We start from the raw sequence: 20,759 nt of genomic DNA, 5'->3' as shown, positions 1-20,759 counted from the left end.
AGGGGGTACGATCAATAGACATTGAGGAAGAGAATTGGGATGAGCTTGATGAGCTTGTGTGCTCTACTATTGAACTATCAGTTGTAGATTCACTGTTGTTCAATATAGAGAAGCTGCACTTTGCCCATACTATGTGGACTAGACTTGAGGAGTTGTATGCTCAAAAGAATGCTACTAGCAAGGTTTATTGGTTGAAGAAGTTGATGGACCTTCGCATGAAGGAAGGTACAACCATGTCTGTACATATCAATGAGTTCAACTCAATTTTCAGCTAGCTGGTTGCTTTGGAGTTTAATATCAATGATGAGTTCAAGGCCACTTTCTTGCTATGCACTTTGCTTGAAAGTTGGGATACATTCTGGATAGCTATGAGCAACTCAAATGCGATGCTTATGTACTCTAATATGGAAAGCTCTTTGCTTATGGAAGAGCTAAATCGATAGAATATTGCAACAGACAAGTCATCCAGTGCATTGCATACTAGAGGCAGGTCTTAGTAAAAGGGAAAATCTGACAGCAAAGAACACATTAAATCTCGTGGAAAAGATGTTGAGTGCCATCATTGTGGCAAGAAAGGACACTTTAAGCTGGAATGCTATAAGTGGAAGAAAGAGAAAGGCAAGGGTAAGAAGGCTGATGATAACAAGGATGAGAAGAAGGACAACCAGCTTCTTGCAAAGAAGAGCAATGCCAAGATAAAGGAAGTCAATGTGGTCAGAGTGATAGTGGTAGCAGTGATGTACTCTTTGTTTCTTCTTGCTTTAAAATGCACACTCATTGGTAGCAGATTCAATGATGACACACATACTTGGATCTTGGATTTAGGTTCTTCTTTTCATGTCACACCCCATCGTGAGTGGTTCTCTGACTAGAACGGTGGCAGACATGGGAATGTCCCCTTGGGGGACAATTATGCATGTGATATTGCAAGCATTGGCAGTGTGGAGCTAAAATTTCAGCATGGTTCATTGTTTATCCTCCATCATGTGAGGCATGAACCCTAGCTCAAGAAGAGCTTGATAAGCACACAGGGAAACCAGATGACGATGGCTATCACACTACTTTTGGAGATGGAAAACGGAAGATGTGTAAGGGATCTAGGATAGTTTCTCGTGGTTCTAAGAGTGATATCCTCTATCCATTGCATGTATCTAGTATGCGTGACCATGTTGTTGCCAGCAACCAAGTGTTTCCTTGTGGCATGGCCGGTTGGGTCACATGAGTCAAATTGGAATGAAAGGGATTTCTCATTTGGGTTATTTGCCATGTTTGAGGTATGCTAATTTTGACCATTGTGATCGTTGTGTCTATGATAAACATGCTCAAACATCACATAAGAAGTCTCTTTTATTGAAATATTTTCCTTTAGAGTTAGTACATTCATATGTATGTAAGTGCCAGAGTTGTCTCATGTGAAGTATCATTTCATCAGACAGCAAGAGCATTGAGCTTGTTAAGGTACATACAACTGATAACCCTATAGACCTTCTCACGAAGGGTCTTCTAGCAGAGTGGCTTGCTCATTGCTGCCAAATGATGGGAGTTGGATAAGTATAGGTTTTTAGATTTGTACATACTTAGAATTAGCTGATTCTTTCAATACCTTAAGGAAAATTGCCTTTAGGTTGGAGGTTGTTGGGAATAAAAAGCCATCATGCCCGCACCCACATTAGGTATTGATGTCCCTTTACATGACATTGTACAACATACCTATTTGAAACGAATAAGTGGTACACATTGTAGTACCCACAAATGACTGTGTTTGTGTCTCTCTCAACCTGCATCTCCATTTATACACCTTTAAAGCTCCATCAAAGATTAGTCTTCTATAGATGGTTTATTATTGGGACATGTTGTGAGTGCAGCTTGCATCCTACTGATTTAGAAAAAGTAGCTATCATTGTAGCTATGAGCTCACCCATAATCCCTAGTGAGGTACATAGCTTCATTTCATTAGTGGGATGCTATCAAAGGTTTATTAATGAACTGGATGAGTGGTCATTGCCTTTGACAAATTTTTTGTCACACAACCGGATCTTTGAGTGGATGAAACCTTGTAAGGTGGGATTTGAGGACATGATCATGGTTGGAAGTTTCTAAAACAATACTTCTAAACACTTCTAAAAGAGACAAAGTTTTCTATATCTTTACAATTGCAACGATGAGTAGTATCATTTGCTACCTATCGCATATTTAAAAAACATATCTATATCATCCTATTGCTTTTGCAAGCCAAAAGTTGGGAGTTTCAAAGCATTGTTATAGCTATTCGGAGAAGGTCTATATAGACATGGTTTTTGCCACCAAGAACATTATATTATTTATGAGAAGGTGAAATTTTTCTTAAAGGCCAATGGCTTATGTCTATTGTTGAACATGCTTCAACCCCTTGACCACGCTTGATGAATGGTTGATCTCCTTGAGATTGTTGAAAGTTTAGTGGATTTTGATGAGCCTAAATGAGAGTGGGCTAATATCAATGCTTGTGAGGACTCGTATAAGATTGGTGCAATCTCCAAATTTTCCTTGTGGTATGTCTTTATCACATATTACTTATCTACAAGAAAACTAGTGGAAAATTTATATCAGTCAGAAAAGAAGAAGATGAAGCACAACAATCACTTTGCTTTTTCATGGTAGTGTGTGTCTTGTATAAAAGGGGTGTAGATGAAGTATATCATTGGTGTGTGGTAGTTGAGAGATGCCATTCATTTTGTAAGAATGCCACAATTCAACATGTGGGGGTCATTTTGTTGGATGGCTCACCGCCTAGAAGGCCTTACATGCTGGATATTGGCTGGCCGATGGTCTTCCAGGATTCTTTTGAGTATGTAAAGTGTTGTCATGCCTATTAAAGACATGATGCTAGGGAGAACCATAAACATCCTCTTAACCCATTCTAGTGACATTGCTTTTTGAAAAACGGGGGATTGATTTTGTTGAACTGATACATCCTTCATCTCAACAATGTGGAAATGATATATCATTGTGGCAATAGAATATTTCAAAAAATGGTATTACGCCCATGCTCCTATGAAGGATAATGCTAGGAAAACAACCAATTTCATCCTAGAATACATTCTATGCTATTTTAGTCCCCTAAAGGAGCTTGCTTTTGATCGTGGCACACATTTCTTAAATGTGGTCATAGTAGCTCTCATTGAAACTTAAAGGTCAAGTGTAATAAAAATACTCCTTATAACCCCCAAGGGAATGAACAAGTTGAGAGTACCAAATAAATAGATTGTGAGGAGCTTGTATGTTAGAAGGTAAGTGCAGTTGGAACAATAAATTATAGGTGAATGCCTAGATATATAATACGACTTTTAATAGAGCAACATGCTACAACCCATTCAAGCTAGTGTACGAGGAGGAATGTTTTTTTTTTAGGAGGGGTAGGGATTATTTATGATGGGTTATATGGATTTGATACCATTTTTGCACTAGCAATTCAAATGCTTTCCTAAGAGGTATCTAGGCCAAAGATAGCCTTGAACATCATCATGGCAATGAGATGGTCAAAACTAGTAATCAAGTTCTGGGCTGAAGCATATAGAAAAAAGATCTCTTATCTAACAAGTCAATCGAGAATGACATGAAGAGAAATGGATCGTTTAGGCTAAAGTGAAAGTCAAATAAAAACAACAAACAATTTTTACGTCTTGTCTCTAGTTCTATTATCTAAATCTACTTGTCTTAAGGGATGTGATATCATGTGAGATGTAGCCACCTAGAAAAACATGAGGAGCAACATTGGGTAGTTTCCCAATTGCTTGTCCTAAGTATCACCACATAGATCCCATGGAATGCATGGGTTTAGATAGATAGGTTTCTTTTGGGTCCACTTCATAGAGAAGTTTTCGATTTGATGTACGAGGATCAACCTAAGGTTCCTAATGACTCAACTACATTTACTACTCATATTCTAATATCAAGTTAAGAAAGCTTTCTTAGCTAGTCAAGTGTAACTTGATGTTGAGAGAAAGAATGAGCACTCGTGGCCTCTACAAAAATGGGATTAATCTCCTCACATTAAGGGATACAAAAGGGGCACCACCTAGCTAAATTGAAAGTGGACTAGGGCACTTTTTACACACATGAGTAGAGAGATGATGATGTAAAAAAAAGGGAAGAGAAGGTAGAGTAAAATATGAAGCAAATAATTGAAAACACTAATATTTAAAGTTGCATCTCAATCTAAAATTATGGGGGAGACATGCACACATAAGTGGAGGAATAATGGTGGTGATGATGTAAAAAGAGAAAGAGGAAGAAGGGTGGAGAGTATGATGGTGCAAAGAGAATTGGGATAGTGAAATGGGAAGGAAGGGGATAATGGAGGGATGGAGAATGAGAGAGGATGAGAGCAAGAGTAGGAGAGAGTGAGGGTATGATGAAGTGGGGGATAAGGAGGGTGATGAAGTTGGAAGATGGATGGGGGTGAGGAAGAGGGAGATGGTGTGTGTGACGAAGTGGGAAAGAAGGGTGGTGGAGTGGAGAGAGATAGGGAAGTAGTAAAAGAGAGGAAAAGAATAGAGATAGCGAGAATGGTGGTAGAGTAGTGGGATATGTATATCTCCACCTTGAAGGCTCAAAGGAGTCTCCTTTTATAGGCACTTGATTGGATTATATTATTTGATAATCTTAATTAATCAAGTGTAATTTTGGTTGATTAGAGCCCTAAATTAGATTATATGCTAGGTGATGTAAGGTAGTACATGGAGTCTCCCTTCATAATGTATTTTGTTGTCTTGTGTGCATAAGTTTTCATAGTCAAGCTTCCTAGAGAAAATAATAAGGAAAGGGAAGATAAACTACAAAAGTTGAAGAATGTAAAGGAGAGTTGTGCACGTGTATTACTAATATAATGTGATGCTTTACAAAATGGGATGGATAGTTTTACAAGGTTTTGCATAGATAGAATATAAAAATGTACATACACTTCTTAGAGTATATTCTATCTTCCAAAAGGAGTGAAAGTTTGGTTTGGAGAGAGATTCATGGAGAAAAAAACTTTGAATAATAATTGAGAAGAGTCTCAAATCTCCACCATTGTAGATGTGGCCTTTGTTACTAATCCTTTCGTGCACCAATATATTATTATATTTTCTTTTTTTGGTGGCCAAAGCTTTTTCCATCCATACACCATTGATGAATCTCCAAATAATAAAAGAGAGAATATTATAGTTAATAGACTAGGAAAAGTTAGATGTATGAAATGAGAAAAATATAAAAGAGAAGAAAAAGGAAATCAGATGTATACACCATATGGGTGAGTTATTGAAGTATTTCTTAAAATAATCAAAGACTTGTGTGTCCAAGCTTGGTCCCATCTTCTCCTTTTATTTTCAAAGATTCTAGTTCTAAGGAACTAATATCTTTGAATATTTATAAAATGTGTTCTCATATCATGTTGTCCTCATGTTGACTTTCTTGTATGTTTGGCACCATTTCTTTAAATGTGAGGAGACTCTTATGCATCACTCCAAGGTTTTTTAATGTCATGTGGCCCACTTTTGAATCCATCTAAGCCCAATGCTAGAATTGTCATAAATAAATATTCCCAAAGAGAATTGCTTATTAAAATAAAATTTTGAAGGAAAAAGTAGACCAGTCTTATTTGGTAGAAATGTACAAGCCTTAATAAATATTGGTTTTTACATAAGTCTTAAACTATGCACCCAAAAGCTATGTACACCTTACACGATTCTAAGAGGTGGTTCACATGGGAAAAAAAAAAGATTGTAAAATGTACCCATCAATGTAAGTTTTTTGCAATGCAACATACAATTACAAAAAAATAGAGCTATTATTATTATTATTGAAATCAAAACACATGAAAGACTTAGAGAGTCATGGAATTCATATCAAAATGAGATATGAAAAATTCAACTATAAAACTCACTAATATTAATAGGCCTAAAGGTAGGTGGTTTTTGGCAAAGATATTGAGAATGAGGTATTGGATTGGCTATCTAGAAGTCCCTCTATAACGTAATTGTTTTGTTGGGATCTTCCTATTGCAACTTTATTCAAGGAAAGCGCATGAATTACCCACTCATAGATGTAACCATTCTTCAGATGGAGTCATTGACAACTAAAGTGCAAACGAGAGTTTATTCTAGTATCTCTAAAGATGAAGATCTCGATTGGCTTAAGCTCCTCCATTTAATGGATTCTCTTGAGGTTTGCTTTGAGGTATGCAAGGTGGTTGCTATCAATAAAGCAATAACAAAGATGTTTTAAAGTTAACGATGATTTTTTTGAAGGTTGAGAACTTTTTGGCGCCCAATATATTTTCATTAGTCTTCTTAATATTTCTTTTTAGTTAATTCACCTTTCTCAGTGAGCTTCTTTCTCTACTTTTTAGTTCATTCATATTTCTCGATGAGCTTCTTTCTCTGTGAATTTAATTTAAGTATGGCACTCAGAAGGCGCTCTTCTCGTTTAGTAAAATCTTGCAATGTCTATAGCCACAAAGCTAATGAAAATTGGGAGCCAAAGATCTTTAGTGTAAACAATTAGGTTGCCATGTTGCCCTCTTGTAAAGACTCTCACAAGGTGAAAAGAAAAAACAAGATGATATTAAACATCACTGGTAGGGACATAATATTTCTTTCAAAATTATGCATGAAGGGTGGTTTATCAAATTGCAGCATGTTTACATGGCTAAGGATATGCACTTGCCTCCAAACGAGCGTGTTTCGTAGCAAATACATTGTAAGACTTGAGTTGATAACGTATGTAATTTTTTTTCATTTAAGCAAGTACTAATAATGAATTCTTGGTTGTAGATATATTTCTATCAATAAGTACTAAATGACAACATATGGAAAGCTTAAGTGGAACCTTACATGCAATTCATAAGGTGTTCGCAGATATTATCTATGCTGATCAGATTGTGGGTTCTTTTACTGAGGAAAGGCTTTTTGATATATTATGCAAGTTTCGTGGCTTTGTGGAGGGGAGTCGGAATCAACTAGTGTGATTACCCTATCCAAAATCAACTAAATACATCGCTCCCTTATCCACCACATATATGAGTTAGGGTAATCTTGGCACTACAAGAAAAAATGTAACAAGTTGGTAAACTAAAAAAGGGTCCCTAAAAAAACCAACAATATGAAAGAGACTTGCATTCACCCCGTCTATCTTGAGTATCTTTGAATCTATTATCCTGCAGACATTTGAAAGCACTCTCTTTCCACAAGTATATATACGACTTTGCAATGGTACTTCTTGTTAGAGAGAGTTATATGGTTTTTTAGGATCAACAATATCCTCATATGTGGTGTCCAAGAAGGTAGTCACGAGCCTTCCAGCACTGCAAATGGAAACATGTAACTAAAATAAACAATCAAATAAAATAAACAATTAACAAAAAATCAAGTAGTATTCTATTAAATCCACATTCTTCCTTAGCCATGGATACCACTTATAGAGTTCATGAGGATAATTTCTTTGGTGAGTGTATCCGATGTAATGAAAAAAAATATGGTAGTTTGTGATGGAATCAAAAGCTTTGAAAGACATTGCTACGTTTGAACCATATCTCGAAAACAATTCCATTGATAATAGTGGATCAACAATGTATATAATTTTAGAGATTTATTGGCTAAGAGACGCAATCAATGCCCTAAAGCTAATAGTAAAATAAAGGTGTGTTATTTGCAATCAATAGCACAGTCATTCTATATACTAAAAATTTTGAGAGTCAAAATGCCTTACCTTATGCGATAATAAACTATAGAATCTAACAATTAAATATCATTTTTCACAACTAGCATGGAATTGTCCTTAAGAGATATGCTAAGATAGTCCTCTTTCTCAGAAGTACAAGAAACATTGATAACCATTTGTCCATATACCTCACCCATTCTCTTATAATTAACAGGACCAAGCACATCAATTTTTCTCTTGCAAACATCATCCTCGGTTTCTATGACTTCTTGTGTTTTTCCTTCTTGGGAACTCTTGGTGAGATGCAGTCCTTGCTGGGTATAGATGTATCACATCCTCGATCTTTGGTCCTTTTGCTTTCCTAGACAATTTTGGGGTTCATTAAGGATCTCAAAGGCTTTTTTTATCAATAGTGGGCAAGGGCCTGAATACCTTGTCGAGCATGTACCTTATTCTGCTAATTATAATAAAATCTTTGTTCATCAGGGTAATCTTATGGGCATGAGTAGCAACAATGTAATCATAATTCATAAAGTCAATAACAAAGTTTTCAAGTGCCTCCTAAAAAGAAAGAATTGATGCAAGCTACCATTTATTTTGCAGGCTAGTTTTAGTGAACACTCTTGATAATCTATTAGAAATATCCTTGATAACTTTGATAAAAGCTGTCTTTGGAATGACATACTGTAAAGTTATTTGGGCCTTCTTTATCTCAATAAAACACTTCTACATATAGTAAAACCTAGATCTGTTCTTTCTCCTTGGCTTGGAAGGCTCACTTCCTTGAGCACAAGAGGGTCTAGATTGATTTGTTGGCTGTTCAAGTATTCTAGGGGAGATTGGAACCTTGGCAGTTGTCTGCTTTGTCCTTGTTATCACTGCTGCTTGAGAGAAAATGACAGGAAGAGTAATAAAGAACTATTCGTTGGTATGGTCGATACGACAATTGGAGAGGATAAGTTGATAAGACGTGAGAGTAGCAAAGCCAAATCTCCGCAGGGTCCTATTTGCACTGTATCGTGGAGAAGCTGATACGGTGCGAGCGTGCCAAAGCATAATCTTTGGTAATGTACTTCTCGCTCCATATCGTGGATGACCTGATATGGTGCGAGAGTGGCACAACGAAATCTCTGTGTAGGGGTCCTCGCTCCGTATTGTGGAGGAGTAAACATGCGCGTACAAAGTATAACCCCTTGTAATGTCTTATTTTTGTGAGACCTTAAACCTATAAAAAAAAATCCAAAAAAATTCCATAAAGTAATCAGGCTCTGAAAAAAAGTAATAAAAATGTAAATAAATTTTTGAGTTTTTTTGCTATTTTAAAACTATTTTTAGGAAAAAAGGGTCTAAAAATGATTTAAAAATCACAAAAAAATCACCCAAAAATAGCATACCATGATAGGGCGTGGATAGGGGGTGTTCGGTGACCAATATTTTTAAAATAGCAAACAAGCTCAAAAAATTCTTTAAAAATTCTTAATTTTTTAAGAGACTAATAGCTTTATGAAAATTTTTGGAATTTTTTTTGATAAGTTTAAGGTCTCACAAAAATAAGACATTGCAGGGGGTTGTACTTTGCATGAGCATGTTCACTCCTCCACGATGCAGAGTGAGGAGGACCCCTATGGAGATTTTGTTGTGCCACTCTCGCACCATATCAAGTCATCCACGGTACAGAGCGAGAAGTATAGTATAAAAGATTATGCTTTGCCACGCTCGCGTTGTATCAGTTGCTCCACGATACGGCGTGAATAGGACCCTGTGGAGATTTGGGTTTGCTACTCTCACGTCGTATCAACTTATCCTCTCCATGTCATATTGACCATACCGACAAATAGTTTTTTATTACTCTTCATGTCATTTTCTCTCAAGCAGCAGCGATGATAAGGACAAAGTAGACAACTGCCATCACTGTTGTCCTTTGTCCTTATCTACTTTGTCCTTGATCAACCAACAAATCAATTTAGACCATCTTCTTCTAAAGGAAGTGAGTCTTCCAAGCCAATGAGAAAGAATATATATTGCATTTTATTGTAATGTGATTAATAAATGCATCTTATTGTGGATTAAGGGGGATCATCTTGTCATGCTTTGTAATCCAATGTGGCATTGAGGGAGGGGGGGACGGGGGCGTTGAGAGTGTATGTATGTGAATTGTCCTAATGCTATAGAGGATAAGAGGAGCCGAGTGTGAATGGTCTTGAGGAGAAGTGGAAACCCTAACCCAAAAAAAGCACAAAGAAATCACAAAAAAGGGCATCATGATATTTCGCGAATGGGGGGGGGGGGGGGGGGGGTTGTGTAATGACCCAACCCCCCTATTCAGGCCATATCATGATGGCCTATTTTTTGTGATTTTTTAATGCTTTTTTGGGGTTAGGGTTTCCCCTTCCCCTCAAGGCCACCAAAAAATAGGCAATCATGATATGGCATGAATAGAAGGGTTGGGTGATGACCCAACCCCCCTATTTGCACCATATCATGATGGCCTTTTTTGGGGTGCTTTTTTGGGGTTAGGGTTTCCCCTTCCCCTTAAGACCATTCACACTTAACTCCCCTTATCCCTTACAACATATAAGGAGGATTCTCTTCTCTTTTTTTTCTAAAAAATAGTTTTAAAATAATAAATGAGCTCAAAAATTTCTTTAAAAAAAATCAAAATTTTTTAGAGTCTAATGCTTCTATGATTTTTTTGGAGATTTTTTTTTATAGGTGTAAGGTCTTATTAAAAGTAAAGATTATAACATTATCAGAGAGTCACATGTGACCATTATCCTAAAGCTTAAAATTTTTGGGCCATTCATTTTTTTTTCTACCTATCATTACATAATTTGGATCCAAAATAGATTGTCTTTTTTTAATAGATATTGAATTAGTATATATTTGCTATAGAAATTCTATCTTCTTTAATAGCTTTAAAAATATATAAGAGATATGAATAGTTATATATTTTTAATAATTTATTTGCTAATAATTCTATCAATTCACTACAATGTGTGACCAGGCCTTCCTTTATTTACAAGTCACTAAAATGAATGTAAAGAATAAAGTGAAGCGACAGGCGCCCGCCACCTGCAGTGTGCCATGGCGGGTACTGTCAGTGTAGTAATACATAGGGTGGCACAGCGGAGGTGCCTTTACCCCAACAACCTCCCACTTAAAGGCGAATCTGCCCCAATGAGAGAGAAAAGAAAAGAAAAAGACAGTACAACTATACATAGGTACAAGGGATGAGGAAAGGCAACATCTCATCCAATGCCCATCAATCTCCTGAGGAAGGCAAAGCGCTCAGTAGTGAGGCTTTTCATGAGCAGATCTGCAGGATTCTCGTCAGTGGAGATCTTGACAAGGTCAACAGACTTGTCCTCTATGACACCACGTATGAAGTGATACCTCACCTCAATGTGTTTCATCTTCGCATGGAAGACCGGATTCTTAGCCAACTGAACGGCACTCATAGAATCCGAATGCAGTGCAGGTATAGCATCAATCCCAAGGTCAGCAACTAGACGGCTTAGCCATATGGCCTCCTTGCAAGCCTCAGTGGCTGCAACATACTCGGCTCAGTGGTAGACAAAGCCGTACACTTCTGAACCCTGGACATCCAAGAGACAACACCTCCAGCATAGGTGAATACATATCCAGAAGTGGACTTCCTACTATCTGCATGTCCTGCATAATCGGAGTCAGTGTACCCCACGACCCCTGTATCCTGGCTGCCATAGCAAATACACATATCTGTTGTGCCCTTCAGGTATCTCATGATACCCTTAACAGCATCCCAATGTTTCCTGCTAGGTGTAGCCATATAGCGTGCCACAACACCAACTGCAAAGGCAATATCTAGACGAGGGGCTATCATGGCATACATCAAACTACCCACGGGTGAAGCATAAGGGATCTAGGCCATCTCGCCCTCTGCTCATCTGTCTGCGGACAATCGGCCTGTGATACCTTCACATAAGAAGGCAATGGACAGCCAATAGGCTTTATGTCCTGCATGCGGAAGCGCTCAAGGACTTTATGAATATACTCCCTCTGTGATAAGTAGAGGAGTCCCTGATGCCTGTCGCGTCTAATGCGCATACCAAGTATGTGAGAGGCCTGTCCCAAATCCTTCATCTCAAAGCTCTTCTTTAGCTGAGATTTAAGAGCATCTAGCTCATCATGAGCTTTCCCTGCTATCAGCATATCATCCACATAGAGTACCAAAATAAGCAATGAACCATCACGGGCTTTCTTCGTGTAAAGACACGGATCCATAGCACTCCTGCTGTAGCCCTGTGACTGTATAAAGGCATCAAACTTATGATACCATTCCCTAGGTGCCTGCTTCAAGCCATAAAGACTTTTCTTCAACTTGCACACTAGGTGCTCCCTGCCAGGTTCTGCAAAGCCCTTAGGCTGCTCCATATAGATCTCATCATGCAAGTCCCCATGTAAGAAAGCCATCTTGACATCCATCTAATATAGATCTAAGTCAAGCTGAGCAACCAAAGCCAAGACCAAGCGCAGGGTGGTCATCTTAACCACAGGAGAAAAGACCTCATCAAAGTCTACACCATGCTCCTGCTTAAAACCCTTTGCTACAAATCTAGCCTTGTATGCCGGCTTGGGGTGTCCAGGGGTACTTTTCAGCTTGTACACCCACTTGCATGGCAAAGCCTTCTTGCCCTTAGGCAAGGCAACCAAATCCCAAGTCTCATTTTTATGCAAGGAGTCAATCTCAGACTGCATAGCCCTCTCCCAGGAGTGACTATCACCCCTGTGCATAGCCTCATCATAAGCGAAAAGCTCTCCTGCATCTGTAACCAAAACATAATGCATAGAGGGCTGAAATCTATCAGGTGGACGTCTGTCTCTAGCAGACCGTCTCACTGTAGGCTCTACTGCCTGCCCAACACCTTGACCATGAGCATCTGCTACTGCAGCTGTAGGCTATCCAACTGGATGTGCAGGAGCTCTAGCTCCTCTTGAAAGATCACTCTGCGGATCTCAACCACCTTCTCAGGCTGCCTGTGCATCTTGTCTTCATGGAAGACTACATCATGGCTGCGTACTATTTTCTGCGCCTGCGGATCCCATAGGCGATAGCCCATCTCTCCTAAATCACCATAACCAAGAAAGATGCATTTAATGCTCTTTGGATCCAACTTACTCCTCTTGTCCTTGGGCACATGGTAGAATGCCTCACATCCAAAGACACGGAGATGCGTATAAGAGGGTGGCTTACCAACCCAAACTTCCTCTGCAACCTGGAAATCCAATCCACTAGAAGGCGATCGGTTTATGACATGCACTGCCATACTAACTACCTCAGCCCAAAAGCTCTGTGGTAGGCCTGCATGGCTAAGCATAGAGCGGACACGCTCCTGAATAGTCATGTTCATGCACTCAGCCAAACCATTCTAGGCGGGGGTGTAAGGGGCGGTCAACTGACGCTTAATACCCCTGTCATCACAAAACTGCTCAAAAGCACGTGAGACATATTCTCCCCCATTGTCAGTCCTAAGGCATTTCAGCCTATACCCAGTCTGGTTCTCAACAAGAGCAAGCCAACGCTGAAAGACTGCCAAGACATCGGACTTTTGCTTTATGGGATAAGCCCACACTTTCCTAGAAAAATCATCAATGAAGGTAACAAAGTACTTTGCGCCACCCATAGACATACATGGCATGGGCCCACAAACATCTGAATACACCAAAGCCAAGGGCTCACTCATGCATGGCCTATCCAATTTCTTATGCGTAGACCTATTCTGCTTACCTTAAAGACAATGATCACATGAGTCAAAACGTACATAGTCCAAAGGCGGAAGATACTGCAAACCAGATAACATTTTCATTCCCTTCAAAGACATATGCCCCAAATGGGCATGCCAAAGTGATACATGTGGGATAGAGCCCACTGCCAAAACATGGTCTACAGAAGACCCAGATACAACAAGAGGATAGAATGCCAGCCTTGGCGCCTCTAGTAAGCACAAGTCTACCTCTGGTAATCTTCCAAGCAGAATCCCCAAAACAGACATGAAACCCTGCATCATCCAACTATCCTGCAGACATAAGACTACGCATAAGCACAGGTACATGACGTACATCCCTGAGCAAAAAGGAACTGCCAGTGGAAAACTGCAACTGAATATCTCCACAGCCCACAATATCAAGAGACCTGTCATCTCCAAGCCTAACTGATCCAGATACAGTACGGTAAGAGTGAAACCACTCACGGTAAGGCGTCACATGGAAGGACTTACCTGAATCCAATAACCAACACTATGTATACATACTAGGTGTCTCAGTCAAGTGTGAGGCATCAGAAGAACTAGCTGCAAGTATGAACTCATCACTACCATCGGAATCCTCGATCTACGTGACATTAATTTCTTCAATCTTGACGCTGGACTTCGCAGGTACTATGCTGCGATCAGAGGACTTCTCCTGCACTTTCTCTTTTCCCTTATCCTTGCGCTTCTCATTGCGTAACTCATGACACTGTGGTCTGATATGGCCCTTTTTCCCACAATGATGACAAGTGACATTAGCGTTGCGCCCACACGACTTACTATGCGACTTTCCACGAGATTTAGACCGACCCTTCTGTGAGTCACGACCACGGCCATGACCACGATCATTCCTGTCATTCCTGCCTCTAGCTGTCAAAGCATGTGAAACACGAGAGGCATCCAAGTTTTTGCGATTAACCTCTTCCTGCAGAAGAGCACTCTCAACATCATTCAGTTTCAGAGTAGCACTAGAAGCACATAGGGCAGTGCGGAATACATCCCATGACTCATTCAGAGTCCCAAGCAAGAAAAGAGGAGTTACTTCCTCTCCAAATGTGATATCCTGCGAAGTCAGGTTCTTCAGTATAGCATGGAACTGGCTCAAGTGAGCAGACATAGTCGCATTATCCTTCATGCGCAGATCCATAAGCTGCTTCAACCAGTACATCTGACTCACCGGACTTTTCTTATCATAAAGATTCTTGATCTTATTCCATAGATCCCATGCACTCTGTGCTTCCTCAAATACATTATAATGTACATGTTTAGCGAGAGACAATACAATCGTGGACTTGCATAGCTCATCAAGTTCAAGCCAGTCATCATTGTCCATAGTTTCAGGCTGCTCCCCGCTCAACTGAAGTGGCTTAATCTGAGATTTCTGCACCAAGACCTGCCAAATTTGACTCTTCTAATAAGAGTAGTTGGTACCATCCAACTTGGTGATGTTAAATATGGCATTATCAGTCGAAGAGGATGCCATAATGTAGGCTGGAAATGCACAGACAATGTAAAACTGCTGGCTGTTTTACTGCAGAAAATGCTCAAAATCCGCTGAAATGAGCTCCAAATGGCGAGAAAAGTGTGCCAAAATATGTTGCCCACTTAGTACTATGTGCGATACACCAAATCAGGATATTTTAGCATAAAAAATACTGCTCAGTCCACCAATAAATGCTTGCTGTAATAAATTTTAGAATTGCAATAATGAGAGCAAACTGTCCCAAAACTGGATCTAATGTCAACTAAACAATGCTAGGTCCAAAGCCGGCATAAAGAGGACAAAGCAAAGCCAAATGACAGTGAAAATACATGAGCATAACACCGAGAGATGTCAAATAGCATCTGCCAGTAAGAGGCACACCCCCAAACAATCCAGGTAAAATGTACCTGCAACTGCCAAAACCTGACACAAATAGGTGTCTGCTCAAAGGAAAGTGGATCCAAAACTAAGACTCAGCTCATAAGCATCATGTGAACCAAGACATATACTCAATGCAACATCCAATTGTCGGAGTATAATCCCAAAGTCTCAATACATCTGTAACTGCTCAATGACATAGACTGCTCCAATACATGTAACTGCTCCAATAGCATGTAATCCCTGCTTAAGGTCAAGTAAGCATACAAGATGCTCCCACTGGCACAAAAGGTGTACAAACGAGCTCAAGGGCTCAAGCAACCCAAGACAAAGTACCAGTGACAAGTGACCAAGTCAATGCGTCATACGTATCCCAAGAGCATGACATACATGAAGCAACTGATGGAAGCAACCAAGTAAATGATCAAACTGAGTCGGAAATGCTCAAATACATCCAAGGCAATGCTCCCAATGTCGGTAAAGCATAGACGAACCAAGTGGCATATATCACGAACCAAAGCATGTAATGTATGAAGCCTAACTATCAAGCATAGACATGAGGCATAAGCGGTCCAAGAGCATGCCAAGTCGGTCCAAATGCCAGTGAATACCAACCAAGACGGAGCTTATGCATAGCTCAAATACATTCCATAGATTCAAACATGAGCTCAAAGTCGTCCCCAAATGTTAGGTACATGATGGCAAATCCCAAAGCATACATCCGGTACCAATAGGTAAGTGACAAAGCATCCAAAGTACCTTCAGTCCACTGTTATTACAGCCAAGTTTGACTGTCAAAACTGAGAAATTTCAGCCAATATTTCAGGCCAAAATCATGGCATAATCATGTGCATACATTCCCAAGGCACTAGGCATCATGTAGGCCGCATACGGGCATCAAACAAGGTAATCGGAGTAGAGTATAAGCATCAAATGCCAATGCCAAGTGTGGCTGCCCTGTTTCTAGCACTATATAACAGTAAATGACAGTCCCAAATCAGCCATATATTTCCAAGGCATTCGGGCATCAAATAGACCGCATACGAGCATCAAATAGCACAATCGGAATGGAGTGTAAGCAACAAATGCTAATGCCAATGGTGCTACCCTGTTTTCAACCTGTTATGACAGTTTATGACAATCCCAAATCTGAAGAAATCAGCCCTGAATGATCAAGACCAATGCCCAAAGCTTGAATGACATCAAACATGAAGTCTAATAGCCCTCTTGATCAAGGTAGAGAGCAAGAAGCAATGGCCAAGTGTGGAGCTGAAGTAGATGAGTGCTAACAGCCTGGAAAAAATGGTGCAATCTGCCCTGTTGGTGCTGAACTTGCTGCTGCTCCACATCGGCTGAAAGGGGGTAATGGGGGACTCAAGAAGGGCCTATCAAAGGCCTATGAGAAGCCTCTTTGAGCCTTGATAAGTGTAAGGCACAATATGAGGGGAATAAGCTTCAAGGGTTTGAAGCCATGGCTGCCCTTGCTGTTTGCAACCTGTAGACTGAAATAAAACCCTGAAAGAATGATCAAATACCTCAGTACCAATGCCTTGAAGGTGCCTCAATAGGCCGAGAAGGTGCTCAGGAAGCCGGGGAGTGATGGGAGCTCGGGGAGATCGGATATGGCTGCCGGGATGGAGATCCAATGCGTGAAGGGAGTCGATGCAAAGGTAGAGAAGCACCAAGTTGAGCTTGAGCAAGAGGAAGCCAAGCTCTGATACCAGTTGAAAGGTGAGAAGGATCGAAGCTTGCACGCGAGCTATGGCGGGAGAGCAAGAGCAAGAAAGAGAGAGACAAGAAATGGGAACTCCAATAGTCACAATGTGTGACCGGGCCTTCCTTTATTTACTAGTCACTAAAATGAATGTAAAGAATAAAGTGACGCGACAGGAGCCCGCCACTTGCAGTGTGCAGTGGCGGGTACTGTCAGTGTAGTAATACACGGGGCGGCACGGCAGAGGTGCCTTTACCCCAACACATCTTGCCTTAACTCAGTTGTAGCTCTTGTGAGAATATTGTCACCTCCTTTTCTTGTTCTTTCCATATTGACAGCATATTTTCTTGTCATGTTTGTGGCAATTCACCTCTTTTTTTAGTCATTCTTACTCTTGAAGGGTCCCAAGGGGTTGGTTCTCCACCTCCAATAGCTTTTTTGTTGACTACGTGTCCTTCTGAGCCCTAATCTCTTATATTTCCTTCAATATTCATTCCTTTTGCTGCCTCTGCTTCTGGAATTCTTCATGGGCTTGTGTCTTTACCCTCTTCAATTCCTCGGTGAGCTCCTCTCCTAGGTTCTTTAATTGTTCAAATTGCTTCTCCATATCCTTTTAGCCCTATATGAGGCTTGAGAAGTCCATTTTGAGCTTCATTTCTCCCTTTATCTTTTCCACTTGTAGCTCTTTTGCACTTTCTTCTTCCTTCTTTGCTTCCATTTTCTTCATTGCTCCTAATTCTTGCTTGAGGTCATTCACTTGCCTCTGATAGATGGTTATCTGCTTTGTCTTCTCTAGTTGGTAGGCAACAAACGGGTCCTTTTCCTCTTCCAATTCTGCCATGGTGGGCTTCCTGTCTTCCTTCATCTTTTCAAGTTGGCCTAGGAGCTCCTACACGTACTCGTTGTAGTTGGTCGCTGACGGTATGGCGAATGGCATAGACATTGTGGATGCTTCAATATTGGACTTGTTTGGGTCCTTTCTAGATTCAGCATCCATGGAAGCAAGTCTCTTTGTCCCTATTATTGGAGCTCTGTCATTGGGTGTTGGGTCGAGTTGCTTCACTGAGTCCAGCCAACTACTGGACCCATGCCACCACATTGCTTTGGTCCACTTCTCCTTTTGAGGTCTCCTGGGTGTGTCTGGTGTGGCAGTCAAGGCTAGCAGTGGTGGGTCCATGGGGGCATTTCCCTTGCCTGGCACAATGGGCTCTTGAACTCTTTCTTTTACTGAAGCGCTAGAGCCTGGCTCATGACCTAGGCTTCTCCTCATGAGCTCTTTGGGTTGGGAGGTTTGCTCTACCAACAACAACAAAGCTAGGGCCATTTTCTTGTCTTCTTCTCTTTTCAGCATTTTCTTGTTTTCTATTTGCTTCCTTTTTTGTTCCTCTTGCTCCCTTCTTGACTCCTCTTCCACCTTTATTACTCTTTCCTCTTCCTCTTCTTTCTTCTTTCTCCATTCATCTTCTAATTTCATTGATTCCCTTTGTGCTGCTTCTACTTCATGGTTTTCTTCCTGCTACGGTTTTCTTCCTCTTCCCTAGGATGCTTAGCTTGGTTTTTTTCTTTTTGTGCCTCGGCTCGATGGATTTGAGCCCTTCTTCCCTTCCTCATTGATGGTTCTCTCCCTCTCAAAGCCTCATTGGCCACTTTTGCAATGGATTGGACTTGTGGCTTAGTTGATGTGCTGTTCTCTGCTTGTGGAGCTGTTGGAACTCTAAAAGTGTCAAGTTGAGTTGGTCTTGGGGTAGTTGATTATGGTTGTGGTCAATAGATGTGTTGGGGCTTTATGGGTTTGGTTCCTTTTGGATCAATTGGTTTCTCATTCCTCACTAGCTTAGCTTTTTGTTGAGATGGGCTAGAGGGTCTAAATTGAGGGGCATGCATGCCGCTCATAGTCTTGGGCAACCAAATCCACTTGTTGCCTTCGTAGTAGCCTTGAGCATGCAATATGTCTTTGGACACCCATCAGGGCTTGACTATTCGTCTACTTTGGTAGCACTAGCTTTGCCTCCTAGGCCTAGAGCATGATGTTTTGTGGTTAGAGTTCATGCGGTTTGGCTTTTAAGTGACTACGATTGGCATTTGGGCACCCATTTGAGTTGTTGCTTAGTGGTCTTGATGGGTGTGGCTCCTTTAGGTGGTGGGCAATTTGTCTTGGCATGGTGGGACAATTTACGACCTTAGACATTGCACTTGGTTCCTCTATATCAATGGCATTGCAAGCTGTGATGGAGCAATGATGCCCTTCTGAAAGCCATCACTATTCGAATATTGCCAATGGCGAGGTGAATGTAATATTGCGAGTCATAGTTGACATTGAAATATGTTTGTTTCTTGAATTTCCATCCAAGCACATCAATTCCTTACTAGTGGCCTTGATGTTAGGCATAACATTGAAGATCATAGGTAGGCTTTTAGTCTCAATAAAGACTGTTATTTTGCATTTTCCCAATAGTGAGTAGGACTATTCCCTAAATGGATTGAATTTAGCATTGGTAGGCTATAGTTGGGGTCCAATGATCATGTGTAAGAATATTATAATCAGCTTCCTCGTCAATGAGTGAATCCAAGATGTGTGTCTTCTAAGCAGTCACTGATATAAGTAAGTAGGCAAGTTCTACCATTTCCTAATCCTCATTCTCTATCTCAGTGATGGTGGCTACTCTTACATTTACATGGGGTTTTAGCATTGGAGGCTTGTGCAATGGATGCATTGGGGGATAGTACTTCTTGAGGTGACTGACATTGAGGAAGTCCATGCCCTATCCTTCTAGGTTCTTGAGCTCTATGTTGCCAGTTCAACTGATGTTGCAGACCCTGAAAGGCCCCAATCCTTTAAACTTCATCTTCTACTTATGGCCCTTCCTAGAGTACAGTAGCACTAGGTCGCCTTGCTCAAAGTCACGTTGTTTAACATGTTTGTCAAACCAGCTCTTGCATCGTGCCTTTTTGTAGATTGCATGGATAACTAGGAGTCAGGTTTTAGAAAGGCGATCTAGATCTGCCAAGCATTTTATCCATGCCTCCTTGCCATCCCATCTCTCTTGCACTATCACTCTCAAGCTTGGAACGAAAAACACACCAACAAGATCGCTTCAATCCCATAGGTAAGCTTGAATGGTGTTTGCCCTACGGCCATCTTGTAGGCTGTCCTATAGGCCCATAGCGCTGCCATGAGTTTATTATTCCAGTCACTATGTGAGGCTGAGACTACTTTAGTCAAGACATTCACTAGGATCTTATTGGTGGATTTGGCCTAATCGTTAGCTTGAGGGTAGTATGGTGATTATTTTCTATGGATGATCAAGAACGTCGATAGCAAATGGGCAATTACTTCATTAATTAAATGCATGTCTTGATCATAACTAGCTCGATTGGACCTTTAAACTTCATCTTCTACTTATGGCCCTTCCCAGAGTATAGTAGCACTAGGTCACCTTGCTCAAAGTCACATTGTTTAACATGTTTGTCAAACCAGCCCTTGCATCTTGCCTTTTTGTAGATTGCATGGATAACTAGGAGTCGGGTTTCAAAAAGACGTTCTAGATCTGCCAAGCATTCTGTCCATGCCTCCTTTGCCATCCCATCTCTCTTGCACTATCACTCTCAATCTTGGAATGAAAAACTCCACTGGCAAGATTGCTTCGGTCCCATAGGTAAGCTTGAATGGTGTTTTCCCTATAGCCATCTTGTAGGCTGTTCTGTAGGCCCGTGTAGC

The sequence above is a fragment of the Lygodium microphyllum genome, chromosome 26, assembly GCF_053477565.2.
Source record: "Lygodium microphyllum isolate KBCC chromosome 26, Lygodium_microphyllum_v1.1.10, whole genome shotgun sequence".
Classification (NCBI taxonomy): domain Eukaryota; kingdom Viridiplantae; phylum Streptophyta; class Polypodiopsida; order Schizaeales; family Lygodiaceae; genus Lygodium; species Lygodium microphyllum.
Note: the sequence above shows the minus strand (reverse complement) of the source record.